Below are 18,049 nucleotides of genomic sequence, written 5' to 3'. Positions count from 1 at the left end.
CATGGCAGGGTGGTTGGATCTAAACGATCTTTAAGCTTCCTTACAACCCAAACTAGTCTATGGCACTGAGGTTGTACCATCTGGAAGAGTTAAAAGCTCCTTTTGCCTTTATAGCACCTTCTGAAGCACGTGAGGAAGATGTCTAACCCTGCAAAGATCTCAGCATTTCCAGTTGCCACTGACTGCAACAAACTCTGGGCATTCCATTTTGAGCTTTACAATATCAGGACAATAAGTTACTATTATCTGCTTATTGATTAATCTGTTGTGATTTTTGACAAACCCATACCTTGTAAGTCTAACTGTCCTGCTTTGATAGTCTGGTATTACTTACTGCATTATATAATTGTTCTGAGATTGTGTTCTTCTTGTAGTATAGCTTTTGTAACACAACAGAAAGAGTCAGCATTTACCTGAAGCAAAATATTTTAGTTCGGCTCTTTGTCATTATTTATTCTAGTCCGTTTGTCACATCTATATAGCTTATATCATTATTGACACAGCTATATGAGTAATAACATGTATCATGCCTCTTTCTGTACACAACTCGTATAAGGAAGAATGGGATAATTCAGCCAAATGACTAATTATTAAGGGTATTTCTTAAAAAAAACAGAAATCAATTGCACATCACAGTCACTGGCTGTGGGTCATTCATCACATCTCTGCTGTAGATCCTGCTCTGCTTTATAGCAGACATGTCATTGACAACAAGCATTAGGAAAATATTGCAAAAGTTTCAGCTCATAGAAGATAAATATGTTAGTCTTTTTCAATGTGATAAAAAGATGAGAAAAGTCACAGGAAAAAAAAGATAAAGCAAACAACAGTTTGTTGCTGGTATCGTGACATACTGCTCTAATACTCCTCTTTAGGGACTTGTTTCTCATGCAATCTGATTAACACTTATCACTGGTGCTCTCTTGCAACCCACTCCAACTAAACATTTAGAGGTTCTGATTTGACTATGTGAACATGATGGAAGACACCAAATGCAGATGAAGCACAGTTTAAGAACTGAAAGACTCACGCACCTAGCAGGTACACAAAATTGTCAAAGGAAGATAACAAGCAGTTTTATACACCTAGAGCTACGAAGTGTCATAATGTGTTACTTTAATTCTACTCCCTTAATAAACTAAAAACACCACCCCAAACCATAAAAGATACACAAACTTTCAGACTTTATAATGCCCAATAATTCAAATCAGTTAAGAAACAAAAATACATTGTGGGAGCAAAGAGGCAATCAAAAGTTCAAAACTTCCTTTCAAACCTCTCAGTCAGCACAGCTGGGAAACCCAGGAGCTGAGCCTGTCCAGTTGGAGTGTGTAAAGGGACAGCATGAATCCCTTTCTGTTTATTTTGCTGAATGCCTTACCTCAAGACTAGATGTTGAGTCTCTGTGGCCTTCTTGCCTGTTTAGCTACTTAGACAACCTTTAATGACTATACTATACAACCTGTAAGGTGTTACTACTTACTGTACAACAGCGTTCAGCAGCAGTTATCTTTTAGTTAATATTGCCTCTATTTCACAGGACAAAAAGAAAATATACATTCTAATTTGGATTATTAGCCATGAAGAATGCATCTTCCTACCCACTGAACATAACACATTACAGTGATTCTAATAAAACCCAACAAAACCAAAACCCAGCATAAAAAAAAAAATAAACCTAAACTACATAAAATGGCCCAAAATATTCTTTAATTGATGCAATGTACACCCATTTCAGTTTTGCACAATTGCTTCTTCATTCCCGAAATATGAAATCATTCCAAGGGGACTCCAGCCTATGCTGTATTTTCCATGTTTCACTTCAATAAAATATTACAAATACGTTACCATGTAGCTGGGATTTTTTTCTGCAATAATCATAACAAACCAATGTTTTCATAATGTCGCCACAAACCACAGCTATTACCTCATACAAGAGCACAACATTTTGGCAATGAAGTGCAAATAGTAGGAACTTCACCATCATCTTCCAAAATAGTTCTTTGAACCCATTTCCCCAAAAACGGTAGCAACAAAAGCCATGCCACTTCATTCTTTCCCTCCACCCCCTTGCTGAATGAGAAGAAAGCACTGGAACAAGCATTACCCTCTCCTACCCCCGTGTTCTGGATCACAGTCATCCACAGCTAAATCACTCTGAAGTCAACAGGAAACTTTCCAAAACCTGGAGAAATTACATACGTCATTTAACCTGAACAATCCAGAATAAGGCTTAAGAAAAGCAGACTGTTTAATATCTGCCTGTCCCACATGTCCAAAGCAAGTCATGGTGAGGGCTGGGGCAACACCTAAATAATACCAAAAACATAAGTAGTACCCTATTTAATGTGAATATGACATTGACAATTACAGCAGAAAAAAATGAAGATGAGGTGAAAAGTCTTTTGTTAGTGGCTTGGTGTTGTACCAAGTCCAAAACCCAGAGAACTTCAAAGGAGTCAAAGTCACTCAAAGCCTAACAGGGCTGCCCTTTATTTGTGTGCTCAATCTACCATACTTCTTTCCAGACTTTACTCAAAATGGTTTCAAGCAACTTACTGTTAATAAGGATTAAACCTACTTAACTGAAGTATTTCCAGAGATCACATCACTATCAGGCCTGATTAATGGGTCTTGAAGTCTACAGCAGGGAGGGTGTGTTCCTCATATATTCTAAATATGACTAGATATTTGCATTCTGTATCCTTTCTCAGTGAGAACCAGCGCATGCAAAATAAATTCCACAATCCCACATCTTGGATACAAAGGGCATCACACATATCCTGCGACTTAAGCTATTCTCCTGAAATTATCTTAGTCTCACACAATCACACTTCAAACACCCCATATGTCCAGTTTGGTTATTCCTCCTTTGAAAAGCTAATAAATGTAATACTTAGATGCCACTGCATTTCGTCTAAAAACAATTATCCGCAGTACTTTGTGCCAGGGAAACCATCAATAGGAATCATTAACAACACTTCCACTTTATTTTCTTCCCGTCTAATGGGCCCAATCCAACACCCAAGTTAAGTCAATGAGAGTCTTACAATTGTTTTCAGTGGGAGCTGGACAGAGTCTTACGATCGTACATGAATGTGGGGCTTGTGCAAGGAGGCCGAGTGACAAGCACAGCCTCTGTTTATTCACACAACGACACTGCAAAGAGAGAGGAAGAACAAACTTCCCGTGATGTTCCCACTACCCAGGGCTGCTGAAGAGCCAGTAATAAAAGCTTTGGAGGTGGGGGCAAACACTGCTCTCCGGACTTATTCAGTGTTTGTCCTCTTTTCTAAGGCTACCCATAAGAGCATCCAACTGCTGAAAATCGGACAGGCACTTGGTGTTTGGTGAGATGAAACTTTTACCTATTACTCTCTGAAAGTGATTTTAAAAATTAAAAAACACACTACAAGACTCACCCTTACACGTATACTCTCCTATTCAACAGGGCTATTTTCACCTCAAAGACAAACCAAGTCATCTGCACAATATTCACAATTACAATATACATGTATTGCTTCATTGAACTCTACCTGATAAACGGGTCAAATAACTTATTTCTGGCACTCACTTGGATGTTTCATATAGATAAAAATAAGGAGAGAGGGAAAAAAGCTCCAATTTTCCCCCAAAACACCCCTGGAAAGTGGTATGTTTCCAAACAGATGAGATGCATGAGCCAAACTATTAAAAACACTTAATGGCTCCAAAATTCTAAAAGGACACACAAGTATTTTGCACTCGCTGGCTCACAAGCAATTCTTTCACAAACAATTTTTTACTTCTTTATGAAAATCTTGTACTCTTCCTACACATGTGTTCATCTTTTTCTCCCGCTTTCCATGTTAAATGTAACATCAGAATCTTCGAAAATACAGATGTTACGTAGCCTTTGAAATGTAGGAACTAACTTTGTTCTGGAGACTTTCAAATCTCTATCTATCTAGGGCTTCCTGGAAGGCACAAGCAGCATGCAATACTTCAAGAGATTTCCGAAGTCCTGCACTGACACGTGCCTGACCTTGCTGTCCCTCACAAGCTGGAACCAGACAGTCAAAGAAACCAGCAGGCTGGTATTCCACAGCTATTTGGTACCTGCATATTGCGAACCTCATTTTACTTTGCATTACGCAACAACAGGCCACAAAGAGAGTCAAAGTCCAACCGCTGAACCTGGTCGTTCATACCCAGCTTTAATGCAAATGCAATTGTAACCTGATGGTAACACTGAACTGGCTGACAATCACAGATCTACCAAGTGCATCCTCCTCTAAAAACCATCCTCTCTCTATCTCAGGCTTTTCATAAGTCAGATGTCTTAACTTTATGGGAAGGGCAGTTTCTTTAAAACCAACACAAAGAGGTCAGAAGGAAATACAACTATAATTTTAGTAGAGGAAAGAAAAGAAAAAGAGAAGGAAAAAAATACAGGCGAAGGCAATCTATTTGTTTAGCTCTTATTTACAGCATGAGGGAACTTAGCCTTTACAGTGTAAATCAAATTAAACAGTTTGGGGACCTGGCTTGAAAGCTGCCATTTTAACGAAAAGGGGGACAATTGGTAGGTTGTTTAAAACTGTAGCTGCATTGTCACACCCTCTCTGCCTCCTCCTTCTCCCAACCCTCCCTCCCACACCACCAACTGCCATCTCAAATTTACCTCGCCATGCACTCACTACGGAACTCCCTTCCAACCACAGTGGATTGGAGGAATCTACAGAAAATAAACTGACAATAAATACGGCTATATTAGCTGAAGGAAGGAGGGGAAGCAAAGAAAATGACCAAATTGTTGACACTGGTCAAGGAGACTTTCCCTTCTAAAATTTCCAAGAACACGAGGGCTCAACAGCAAAGGTCTCATTATGAAGCCACACGTTTTTTACAGAATTCCTTCTCGCCCATCCCTGAATACAGGAGCTTATTCTTGTACAATCATTAATGCTCAATAGCAGATAGACTATTTCCCACTCCTGAAGAAACCCATTTTATGGCACACAACATGAAGAACTGCTTCATTAATGAGATGGTTAAGTAACTCCAGTAGAGTTGCTATGGGAAGGCATGGTGACACAGTGACAGAACTGGCTTTCTTTACATCGGGATCATCATTTAAAAGGCCTCAGAATTTCCTTAAGACTAACAGGTTTATTGCTTTAATCCCTACCTGTGAGAGTAAGAGGGCTCCTCACAAAAATGTGGAAAGCAAGCCTGACTGCCTGTGGGGGGAAGGTGAAAGGAAAAAAGCTAAGGAAGAGACAGGATGGGAATAAAACAGAGGGTTGCAAGTTCATTCACTGGCTAGGGATATAACATTAATACTGTTAAGGCTTATTTCACATACAATTTTTAAAAGAGTCGGATTTTTGCTGTCCATACTCCGTGATTCAACTAAAACTATGCAGAAGCTTTTAAGTTTCCAATATTATCATAATTTTATCCACAGAAATCCAACTTTATCTGTCTTTCAGCATCTCAGTTCTTTTCCACAAAAAGCTGGACTCAGGCTAACAAAACGTAACAGTTAAAAGCATCACTTTCTCAAGGCCATAACACAGAGAAAAGGAAATTTTTATAAAATGAGAACGTAAATACCAATCAGTCCTTTTATTCACCCTCCTGACACCTCTGAAGCAAACAATCCAGCCCTACTTATAAATCAAAAGTACATTTGTGGAGGAAAGCATCCACCAGCATTATGATCTGACATAAGCAGCTCCCTAGACACAGCAGTAAGGAACCTTTAGCCCTGTCCAAAGGTGTTAACAATGCAGTGCTAATGTGACACGGCACTAAATGGATGGCCAAACACAGAGGCTTTGTTACACACAGGAGGTTGCATTTTAACCATCTTTTTCCAAACATGCACCTAAGGAAAAATGCTATCAAGTCCTTTCAAAGAAGAAGAGGAAAGAGGAAACTATTTTGTCCTGCATATTTTAAGGATAAATCTAGCAAAGGCAAAGAAATAATACCTTAATTGCTAACAAAGAGTTAGAAAGCTCCACAGATTTTTGACTTTTTGTATGGTGCATTTACCTCTGCTTAAGGATAACACATGAACTAGTCAGAGGACCAAATTACTACATATACGAATCTCCCAACCTTCCAATTTTTTTTTTAATATATGTATTTAATGAATTGACTTTTACCAAAAATTTTTTGTCAGTTGCATTCATTCTATACCTTTAAGCAGTTGAATTGGGTCAAAATGATTGTATTATATGCCTGTAAATTATGCTATCAACCTTTACTTTTCACCACTGAACCACTAAAGTAAATCTGTGGTCCTGATTTAAAGCTGTAAATTCAGATCAAATGGGAAAGTGTTAAATTCAGAAGGGCTTTTGGTCCATTAACTTCCATGCTGATTTGACACGCTCTGCAGTGCTTGGGCAACAGACTCTGCTATACAACGTATTCCTAAGCAAACAGTGCTTTGTGTCATAAACCATCTGGGGTGTCAGTTCCAAGGGCCACTCATCTAAAATCCTCTGATACACTTGGAAATGCTGAGGTGAAGAACAGAAACTTTTCTTCACTACAAAATCCCTTTTGCAAGGGTAAGGGAGATGTCGCCGTCGGAGGAATGACGGAAGGCACAAAATTTTGGCTAAGGGAGTTGTTTTCGTTATTCCACTGAAGAAAACCATTGGCTACACAAGCTTTCTAAAACACCAGGATTTTTCTAAGGTACCAATAAAAGTGATACCATTCATAATCTGGACAGTGCTCCCTTTCATATCAGAGCCTATAGTTGCAAAGCTAAGTGCCAAGCAGATGGTTGAAATCTGTTTTGTATAAAAAGTGTGTGCGCACACGCGGTTTTTTTAGATGGAGTTCTTTGTATTCATATTCAGGCCTAGGTTCTAGCCATCAAAACACTGGCACCGAAGCAATCATTAGCTGCATTTTTGACAACTGGCAACTAAGGTATTCACAGTTCTCCACAAAATGTTCAGCTAATACCTCCCAGATGTATAATTAAGGCAAAAGATCATCATCTTAAATTGGTATCACTGCTTTGGATGGCCTTTCAATAGACTGCACATGTATGTAAAAAGCTATTTTATTTACCTTCTTTTTTAAATAACGCTCTAATTTCTATTACACTCTAAGTTTTTATAGCTGCTTTTAAAAGTACAGGCCTCCACGTCAGACTCTACCCAAATACAACAGCAGAAACTCCACTCTCCTTGTTTTCATCTTTTTAAGGAACATCAAGCAGGAAAATCTATGGATCATTTTAATAGTAAGACTTTTCCTTTCTTATCTGATAACTGTTTAGCTGCTCTAAAATGAAAATGTAAGATAAGCTAGGCCACTCTGGAAGAATCAGTTCCAGACAAGGGCAATGAGCTCTCTAAAGATCAGCTGATGAATCTGCTGCTGTTACAGCGGACAATCCATGGCAAGTCACCTCAGTTGCAGGTACCTTGGTCAACTCATTTGTAAGCAGGTTGTTTATTACCACAAACAGCAAAACCAGAAATGCTTACCAGCATGGGTCTCTGCTGTCTGCCTGGGGTTCTCATGGAATCTGTGAATGGGTGACAATAATTTGCCTGGTGATAAATTAACAGAGGTCACACTTTTGACAACTGAGGTTATCAAACAAATGTATACTTGGAAGAAGGCGTTTTTGTGCAGAGGTCTCGCTATAGACCTTAGTGGCCTCAACTGGGAATTACTACCTTAGGAAACACACAGTTTCAAAACAAAGATTGATTTTGCGTACAGTGCCAAGTCCACCAAAGCCCAGATGTTAGCTCTGACATAACTCAGGTACATTTTCATCATCACCATTCTGATCGTTCTAATCTGCCAAGTACACATGTTGTTGAGGAGAAGCAGATAGTTAACCTGTCTTTAAAGCACACCCAAGGCAGAACTTCCAAAATCTACAGATTTGAAGCCTGCAGAAATCCCTCCTGACGCTTTAGAAATTCTGGTGGCATTGCAACTTCCATCTGATGGAAAGTCAGGCTTCTGCTCAGTGATCTCCCCGTGAGTCACCATTTCATGCCATCGTGGTTTACTGGGGTGAAGGTGGTCTGCCTTTTTCATAGAGTTGAGCAGAACATTAATTAATTAGGCCTACATTTTTAGGACCTGACACTGAACTCCAGTGCTACTGAGTCCAAACACTCAGAATGAATGGACACTTTTTTAAAGGATTCCTTGACTGGCCCTATCACAAAACAGGTCTTTGCGAACACACGGCTGAGTAACTAGTACTGAAACACTATGGAACTGGCCTGATCATAATCCATTATCTCGAAAGTAGCATCCCTCGTGAAGAACTTATCAAAGAGAATAACTCAATAGATCAGTCATGATATTCCTAGGCTACAGAGACCAAATCCACCCGGGACTCCTTCAGTTTATACAAATTTTCTCAACAGTGTGTAGTAAGCAATGCAACACACAGACCAGATCTAAAGTTATCTACAGACCCCAGTGTTTCAGCTCTACTCTCAGTTGGAAATGAGAAAAAAACAACCAGTAAAACAGATTAGAAGAACTTTTAAGACGAACAGGAAAGTAATTCCTCCCTTTTAATAAGGCTGTATCCTTTCCTTCATTTTGGATCTCCGTCGCACATTTAAAAAACAGATGTCAAACGTGCGGGTAAGAATCACAATGCATTTTGTGTTCTGCAGCGTGGTTTTTGCTTTTAGGCTCGTTGGTTTGCTGACTGTGGCTGCCTACATTGCTGCTTGCAGTGGAGTCTGTTCCTCACATTAATACTCTCCATGTGAAGAATTTTTTCCTGGACTCCCCTCGTGCCTGGTCCTTAGGTTATAAAACATGTGACAGCTCTCGTACACACAGCTGAAGATGTTAACTGTTCTCCAGGATGAAAGTTAGGGTAGCACACACTGTCTCGCAATTTACTGCTTAAACACGGTGGTTGCTGCTTCCTAACTCCAGTTATCCACACTTGCCTCCAGGTGGGGAGTTCAGAAGCATGCTCAGGTAACTGGAGGGGCTACAGACAGTACTCCCTCCCAGCTCTCAATGATATGACTGCGGCTGTAAACATTTCTTTACTTTATTTTATTAATTATACTCCATGGTCCCTATTTTACATATTTAAGTGATTTGAATACTATAGTTCATCTTGCCAGAATTAGACGTTTAGAAATTATAATTGGACAGAGGGAAGTCTGTAATTTGCAGTTCTTAGGATCTCAAGGATCTCAAGGAAAAGGAGGGTGTCTTGAGGTTAAAAAACAGAACCACCAGTCAGTATCTCTACTTTTTCTATCCACATACACAAAAGATTTTGTGACACCGTTCCTCAGTTTTCTTATCTATAGGTTGAGGCTAATCTTGCTTCTCAATCTAAAGAGCACAGAAATCTTCATGATTTGTATATCAATGCTTTCCAAACGCTCTGAATTCCTAATCAAAAGACTTTATGGGAAGTATGAATCTATTATTAATAATATCAGTACTTCTAACAGTAAAGCAACTTCTACATACATGCATGAAGAAAAAAATACAGAGAGAATACACATGCACATATATTGCTCAATTTATAAATTGTTAAGCATGGCTTCAGGACTGAAATCTCATTCATGAACCACGCTAGGGATCTCTTACCTACTCTCCATTTCTGAATTTTCCCCATACAAAGACACATTGATATTACTCTAAGCTCTAAGCACAAAGGCTGCTCTGTGGAATGGAAAGAAACCTTCTTTTTTTGTGTTTGTACAGTGAAAAGCATAATGGGGTCCTGATTCAGGATGCTTGCACTCTACAAAAACACACTAAATCAATGACACTAATACACATGCAGATTATCTATAAAAGAGATGCACTGCATACTTGAGAGTGCCACAGTACTTTTCCCATACTTTGCTTGGTGTTTCATGCAAACGCCACAGCCTAATTCAGGTTCCTGAATCACACAATAATTTCAGAGTTTAGGCAAGAACAGCAAAAGTGAGCAGAACTTATAAAACATAAGCAAAGGATGAGAACCTTCCACTGAGAAATTTTGCCAAATTCTAATAATCTCAGTTGCAAGACCCGAATCAACTTGATGCTTATATGGTTTCAACAAATGAGAATTGGTAGCCTTCTTTACAACACATCATAAATATCCACTTAAGTGTCCAAAACCCATGAGCAAAACGCAAATCAAAAGCTGAACCTAAGCGAGAGATGTCTTTTCTATGTCTCTGTGATTCTCAAATTCAAAAGCCTGGATATTTTTAACAGAGTGGAAAAAAAGAACTATTTGGTTTTACTCAGCAACTGCAGAAGGAAACTGTATCAAAAGAATAATGTTGCATGTTCTGTTTTCATTTGATTTCATTTAGCCTTTCAGTTCTATTTCAGTTATGTTTCATTTAGCCTATTTTTTTTTTTTAAACAATCATCATGTTTTGGTGATTCACATTTCACACCAGCACAGGAACAAGTCATGTAAATACAACACAACAAAATGACCCAGTTTGTTAATAGACATGCCAAACGGGTAAGAACATCCTTCCCTCCGCCCTTACCAACCATCACCTTCCCACACATCTCATTTCTATCCAAAAAAGCCTCTGCCCCAGTGAGGCCATTGCATTGAAATTTAGGGATAAAACCCTATGAATAGAAATTTGACTAAACCTTAGGAGCAAATGTTTTCAGTCTTGTTTTACAAAGGGAATGTAATTGGGACGCTATGGGAATCTATCTGAAAACAGAAGACTTCTCCACAATCAAATACAGCATGGACAGAACTACAGTTCCCTCCCAGCACAAAGCTCTGCTGAAGTGCCTTCAACCCTAACTCAGGCAGGCCACCCCTTAGGGTGAGAGGACACCACAGGCTTCATGCCCTTCAATGAGCATTCTCTCTCTTAAAACAAGGAATATCTCCAAATTGTAAGAATCTTGTGCAGAGATGTACTTTGGTCTTTCAGACTCTGAAAGAGAGAGAATTTTAGCTCCAGCACACCGTACTAAAGTACAGTCTCTTCAGGATTCAAAAGTAACTGAGGGTATTGCAACTTAACACAACCCAGTTAATGGACACACCAAACCACAGGGAACAAACCCGAATGCATCTGTGCATAGGAGTATGTACACACACCCTTGAGATTTTGTTAGGCTCGCTGTTTTAAATGGCAAAAAACAGTTTGGTGGAATCTTTTCATGTATCTATGGTAAAAAAGGAATAACAATATTAATAATTGTTCCAAACCACTAAAATTTTCCTTACTTTTGGTCTTCTGCTACATATTGAGTTGGCAATGGCAAATAACTCCAGCTCACTGTCAGATACATTATCTTTGCCTATGATCATCCTGTGAGATGTATCAATGAAACTTGGGGCATTTTTTTCATTCACACGTCCTTAAACCAATAAAGTCCAGCACCAAAGAGACCAAAAGGAACTAGATTCCTAGGTCTTTTCTCTCTAGAACTACAAAGGTCCATGAAGAACATGCAGACAATGTTCTTAAATGTACAAAAATAGTACATACTTTCCTCCCGAGTTCCTCACCACTAAAAAGAATTCTGATTATTCACAAAAGAAAATTAAATTTCTATTAACTGTGCTTATATTTTTGCCCCCCAAAATAACAGAATTATATTAAGAATAGTAAGACAGAAATGAGACTATAATACAACCACAAAGAAAAATGAGCACTAAGGAAACATTTTATGGTATGTTTTGGTCAAACAGCACTCAGACGTCCACATCCTAGGAAAAAAACCCCTAACAACAAAATTGGGACAGTCCATATGAACTTGAAAAAACACAAAACCAGAAGTACTTGGCAAAACAAAATAAAATTATTATAGATTTCAAAGAGCAGATGCCGATATGAATTTCAATACTTGGTCTCTAAAAAAAAAATATATATATATAAAAAGGAAATCTGGAATATTAAACATAAATTTTAAAAATAGCAAAATATAAATACAATTTGAGAATATGTTACCTGATTAACCCCACAGTATTTTTAAGGGAAGCAAGGTCAAAGCCATTTCAAACTTTCAAAGCGAGCCCCAAGCTTTTTCTCATTTTCACTTCAACTTTCCAAGTTCCAAAAGTCAAAAGCAATACCATCATGCTGGAATTATTTTTTTTTTCTTTAAATAAGGTGATAAAAGGACAAGTTGAAGAGAAGTGCCATCCCAGATCAAAACCAGGGAGTCAGAAAATGTTAGCCAATTTCTTTCAAAACAAACGAAGAAATAACAGCTCCCCCAATACCATGGCAGCACCTGAACTTCATATTAACGTCTGATAATTCTAGCAGTTGGAATTCAACATGTCTTTCTCTTTTCCTTTCTCTGTTAAAAAAAAAAGAAAAAACCAGAAATTTCGCACCTATCCTAAAAAAAAGACAGACAGCTTCTCTGAATTACCACCGCACACCTCACAATTTCCATTCACTCACATTCTTTTCAAGTACCATGGCCCCTGCAAGCAGCGCTCACCAAAATTCCTCCAAAACCCCGTCTAGATCTGCTCGCTCCCAATGACTACCGCGTGCAGAACTTCACGCTGTCACAAGGACATGTGGGCTCAGGAACAACTTTTAGAGACTCCTGGCTTCTCAGGCTGGCATAGGCTGGGCTCGACGCGGAGGTGACAAGCAGCGTCTCTCGAGCGGAGGTTGCGGCGCGTTGGGCTCCCCACTGTGGCCCTGGCGCCCGCCGGCCTCAGGCAGAGCCCAGCCCCGGCCCCAAGTGAGGCACAAGCCACTTGGACCAAGCCAGCCCCTGGTAGGGTGCGGGAGAGGTGGGGCAGGCGGTCGCCCGGCATCATAACCCTCGTCAAAGGCGTGGGTGAAAACTTTATGGCGGCTGCCGGCGGCAGGGTTTTGCCAGGGAGTCTGCGGGAGGAGACGTGGAAGGTACGAGCACCGTAAATAAGTCCCCATCAGGTGCAGAGTGTGTGACTGCTCACCCTCGCCCGCTGCTCAGGGCCTGCCGAAAAGCTCCAGAGGAAACCACAACCCGTCTCAAGAGTTCGAGAAGTAAGTTCTGGTTTCGGTAATTCAGTGATGTGACGAGGGTTTGCTTAACGTGCAGTTTTGTGGGTTTGAATATACATGTGTGCAACATAATTTTACCTTTTGTAGGGAGCACAGGAGACTTCACGCACTTTCCAGGTTTGATAACAATCCATAGGTACTTTAAAAGGGAAAAACTCTTTGCTTCTAGGGATGCTACTTGTTAAACAACGAACTCCTTGTCATCAGCACAGACGTACTACTGCTACTGATTAATTGTTGTGGGGGCTTCTTTGCTCTTGACTACAGTAGCAGAATTCAGAGGCATTGAATATCTCCAGCGTGTACAGGTACAACATGACAACATGGTTTTCTCCCCTTCACTTACGAGTTAATTATGCTAACTAGGCCTGAGTGAGAAATTAATAAAATACAGTAAAACAGAAAGTCAAGAGGATGGCACACTGACTTCTGCAACAGTTGTGAAGGCAGAGTCTCTTGACAGGCAAACATGAACATATCCTGGTCTTTAAGTGTAGTGTGAAAAGTATGCAAAGAAACTATAAATCTTCCTTGGGAGGAGATACTCTTTTTCCTGTATAAATACTGTTAAAAGTGTATTTTATACAGCCACAGATACACCACATTACACAGACACATAAGCCTATCCTACCAGGGAACTTCATGTTTAAGTAACTCAACTATATGCCTCCTAAATGATAAAGCCATAAATGCTCGTTAAAAGCCCCCTGAGAAGTAGTAAATATTTTGTAAACTAGCTACATATTTAAGATCTCTGGACAGCAAGAGAAGGAAAAACAATTCCTCTCCTATCTAAAGGTACCAATCAAACACACTGTGCACATAAACACCGCAAGATGCTTTGTGGGAGACTGTGTGTATGTGTTTGTGTGTGTTTTAATTAACTCCTTGAATGCATATGATGAGCCAGCCACCCAGAATTAGTAATGCCAAACTCCCAATTTGATTCAAATGCAATGAATACAACAGTCGAATTGTGCGGGCTGGTGTGTCACTCATCAGCTCTCTCATTTGGGCTTTTGCCTTCCAAGTCTAGTTCACAATTTCAGCAACTGGTAAATTATTGAGATGTTCATTAAAATCCATAATCTGTAACAGTCAACTTCTTCCTCGCTAAGCACAAGCACAACAAATTAAATTAGTGCATGCAGGACAATAACGAGAAGTCTGCAAATGCATTAAGTCCTTCAGCCTTATCTCAGAAAAAAAAATTGTGTTAATTTTCATCACTGTGAAAAAACAGTATCTGAAACTTTTAACTGGCACTCTATTTAATATTCTTCAAATCTCAGATCCCTAGAACTACAGACTTAAGCAATAAAGTCCTTTTCTTAAAACATCTCAATGGAAGTTAAAAGCTATTCAGCCCGATAATAAAGAAATCTTATTGTTTGCTTTTAAATGAAGAAATAATCATTCTTACTTCTACAGGTAGGTTTTAGGAGAGTGGGACATCATTCTGAGCAAGCTGGTTAATAGAAAGGTATTATTCTCTCTCCAAAATTCTCTGCAAATGCAGCAGAAGAAAGCTTTTAGGGTAACTTTAGCTAAGAAAAGCACTTAAGAATACGCAAAGTTTCCTTTTAGGAAAATGATTTCTCCATTTGACAGTGTTGGTACAACCCCAAAATAAATTCAGTGGGAGTCTGAAATGACTCGTGCAGTGCAGCAGTGAAGCAGCTAAGTATATTTTTTTCCTCCTAGCAGAGAGTTGCTTTACATCCCTGAGCCTTTCCTTTCCACAAGCTATTCACTAGCACAGAGAAGGTTTCGAGAGCACAGAACTGGTGACTGTAAACGCTGAACTTGCTATACTGACCCCATCCCCACTGCTCCCATCCACGCCTTTTGTCTTTTCTAGCTCTTCCTTTTTTCCTACGGAGGCAGCAATCCATCCTTCCTTCTACAAGCACTGCATACCCCTGTACCTTGAACTGGCATGTTAAAATAAAAATTAAAATTAAACCCAAAGAATATAATGAGAAAGAAAAGGGTGTCACTCTGTCCGGATGCCTAGCGTAGCCTCTCTTTCAGTCTACAGAGAAATGTAAATATGCAGTAATTAATTTGGGTTTAAGAACATTCCGTACACTAGGGACATTGTTAAGCAGTCACTTTATCTATTTTTCATTAATCAGATTTTATTAAGACATTAAAACTTTATGTTGGGCATTTCTGAGTTTTTATCATTCTGTAAATCTCCTAGCTGTCCGCAATGGTTCTGGCTGCGTTGTCTCTACCTTTTCCTCAATGAAGTAAACTTTATTTCTATTGTGGCCATACTTGTTATATTTAATGACCCAACTTAAAAAAAAAAAAAAAAAAAAGGGAGAAAAATCAAACAACAAAAGAGTTATTCTGAGACCTTTAGAGCCAATTCAGAGTGCCACAGGTACGTCACAGTGTACATCTCTGAAGTTACCCTTTCCCTGTGTAACACACGGAGCAGATTCCAGTTGTAATTTCTTCCTACAACGTTTCTGCAAACATCATCCCCCTCAGCGTACACATTCTGATGCTCCTTTCAATCAAGCAGCTGAACCGCCACAAACAGAAAGAAAGACGTGCAAGGAACTTCTCAGGAAAGGACAAAAACTCTCACATTTTTGGCACGGTAATTAATTATACATGTTAATTCACAAAACCTACTACAATTTACCAGTGATGCTGAATGAATTAATGAATGCTTACTCATCTGACACTGAGGATCATTTTCAAGTGTATCATAAATGTCCCCCAATAACGGCCACAAGACACACAAGAGAAGTCCCCTTGATTCAGCTGCCTTCAGCTGGGGTGACTGAAAGTTTCTGAACTGTTTGCAGTTTACTGGGATACACTGGAACATCACGGGAAAGACAACCGGCAAAGAAGAACAACCTCCTGAGATACACACAGGCGCCCTGAGATCTGAACTGCAAACAACTTTGCCTGACAAATCTGTATCTCCTTGTACTCTGCTATTCAGGTTTAAAAAAGGAATAGCGGGAGATGGATAGTAATAATAAAACCGAAGTGGGTCATGCAGATACAACAAGCTGGACCCCAAGCAACCGCAGATATGCGCTCCAAGAACTGTGCGTACTGAGAATCTGAGAAAAGAACCTGCCACAGTCGTCTAAAAAACAATCATCTGTGCATCGTGCATATACACACTCGTGAACTCTGCAAGCACGCTTGTGTGTGAGGGTCTGTGCATCTCTGCGTGAGATAAAGTGTGTCCTCGTGGCTTTTTTCTGACAAACACACATGTACTACACGGACAGTGTCTTCTCTGTGTATGTGTGTGTAACTGTAGTCAAACACACACAATGTAAACAAATGGTAATGATTAACAAAGATAATGGCTTGTATTCCCAATTTCAACTGCAGAGGGAAAATTATTTAAAAAAAAATTTTTTTAAAAAATTGCATGTCCCGAGGTTCATTTTTATTGCTTCCCCTTTCTACTGCTTGCTATTATCTGCATAGCAAAAGGAGAGCAGCGTATTGATTATTTAACTAGAATGTTTACAAGAGCAAAGCTGGGATCTCTGAAAATGAAACGTATGCCTAGAGGGGGAAAAAAAGAGAGTAGGGAAGCTCATTCTATTTCTAAGGAAGATGTTTTGTCCCAACTGATTTGTTTATATATAAAATTCATATAAATATTCATATATTTATTATGCAGAGAGCTTAAAAAAAGTCCACTAACAGGAAAATGAAAGGACTTCATTCTGCTTCACCGAGTTTACAAGTATTGTGTTCATCACAAAGTTCAAAGAATAATCCAAATCACTTGCTTACAAATTTCTATGTATAATCCTAGTGAAGCATATGAAATACTTCAATCTATCGACTGTATGAACAAGACAATAACATCACCATCATCATGTTAGATCAAATCTGACATCACAAACAGTAACAGTTTCCTCAGGTAGTTGAACTAAGTTAACACAGTGGACACAAACAAAACCAATTTTGTTCTATTATTGTAATGATAACAAACCAAAGAAAAACACTTGAGTATTCCAAGTAAGTCTGGAAAATTAACTGTATTAAAGATGACCTTGGAGTAGAGCGACCAAGACAATTCCACTTTCTAGTAAGGAAGCGTCCTAGTTGCAGAACAAGGATTGAAAGTGTTAAAACAGTTCTTTTCTGCGTTTCCCAATTTCAATTTTCTCTGATCTTTTAATTCAAGCGTTCTTTCCTGTCCTTTCTCTGCACGCGTGTTCCTCAGCCCACTTAAAATGTTTTTATCTTGCCTTCTTTTCTATGCCTTTACTATCAAATTCAGTAGGTTTGAACGATGAACAGCTTGACTTAGCATATTTTTAACCAGCTGGTCTAGCACCTAGCTTGTATTGCATAGTCAGATACAACCAAATGTTTATACAGGAGGTAGCTTTCACAAAGATGAGAAAAACCTCAGTAACGCACATCCTGGCGTTCTTTTATTTACCGCTTAGAAATGAAAGTTTGGATTGTTTACCTCAGTCGCACAAGGGGCTATTAATAACCCTTAAAAAAGAAGCCGGAGGGAAGGGATGCGGGACCATCAATGGACGTGTGTACAAGCGCCTGAGAGAACGCTTCAAAACCTCTCAGGAGTGCCAGATTATATGAAATAAGGACTAAACTCTAGGAGGTCACAAGCCGTCGCCAGTGACAGCAAAAACTTAATTCCAGGCAGGGAAGGCTCCTGCTTCGGGCAGGGGCAGACGGGCACATCTACGTCATACCCAAGCCCCGCTCGTCATACCCAGACCCCGCTCTTGACACTCAGCGAGAGAGGCGACGACCAAAACTTGGAGGCAAGAGTTTCACTTCTTCCTTTTTCTTTTTTTCCCCCCTCTCTGCTCAGGCAGAAAGATGTTCTCCTGACGGAGGGCCGGGATGTTAACTTGCCTAAAAATAATCGCTCCTGCTAGATCAACAAAAGGTCATGTGCTCGGCGGAGCGCCTTCCCAAGTTTGACGGGAGCCCTGAGGTTGGAAGTTGAACCCCCCGCCTCGCCGCCACCGGGCATCCTCTCATCGCTTCCCGGG

General features: G+C 39.6%; 1 protein-coding gene across 7 annotated transcripts in view; it reads right to left on the bottom strand.

Moving 5' to 3' along the window:
* SOX5 (SRY-box 5) overlaps positions 1-18,049 on the bottom strand; it is a 640,352-nt gene that overhangs the window by 272,258 nt on the left and 350,045 nt on the right. The window lies entirely within an intron of this gene.

This window comes from Empidonax traillii, unplaced genomic scaffold, assembly GCF_003031625.1.
Source record: "Empidonax traillii isolate 1590-97213 ecotype Southwest subspecies unplaced genomic scaffold, ASM303162v1 scaffold25:size3598162, whole genome shotgun sequence".
Taxonomy (NCBI): Eukaryota; Metazoa; Chordata; class Aves; order Passeriformes; family Tyrannidae; genus Empidonax; species Empidonax traillii.
This window is presented reverse-complemented; position numbering and strand designations above follow the sequence as displayed.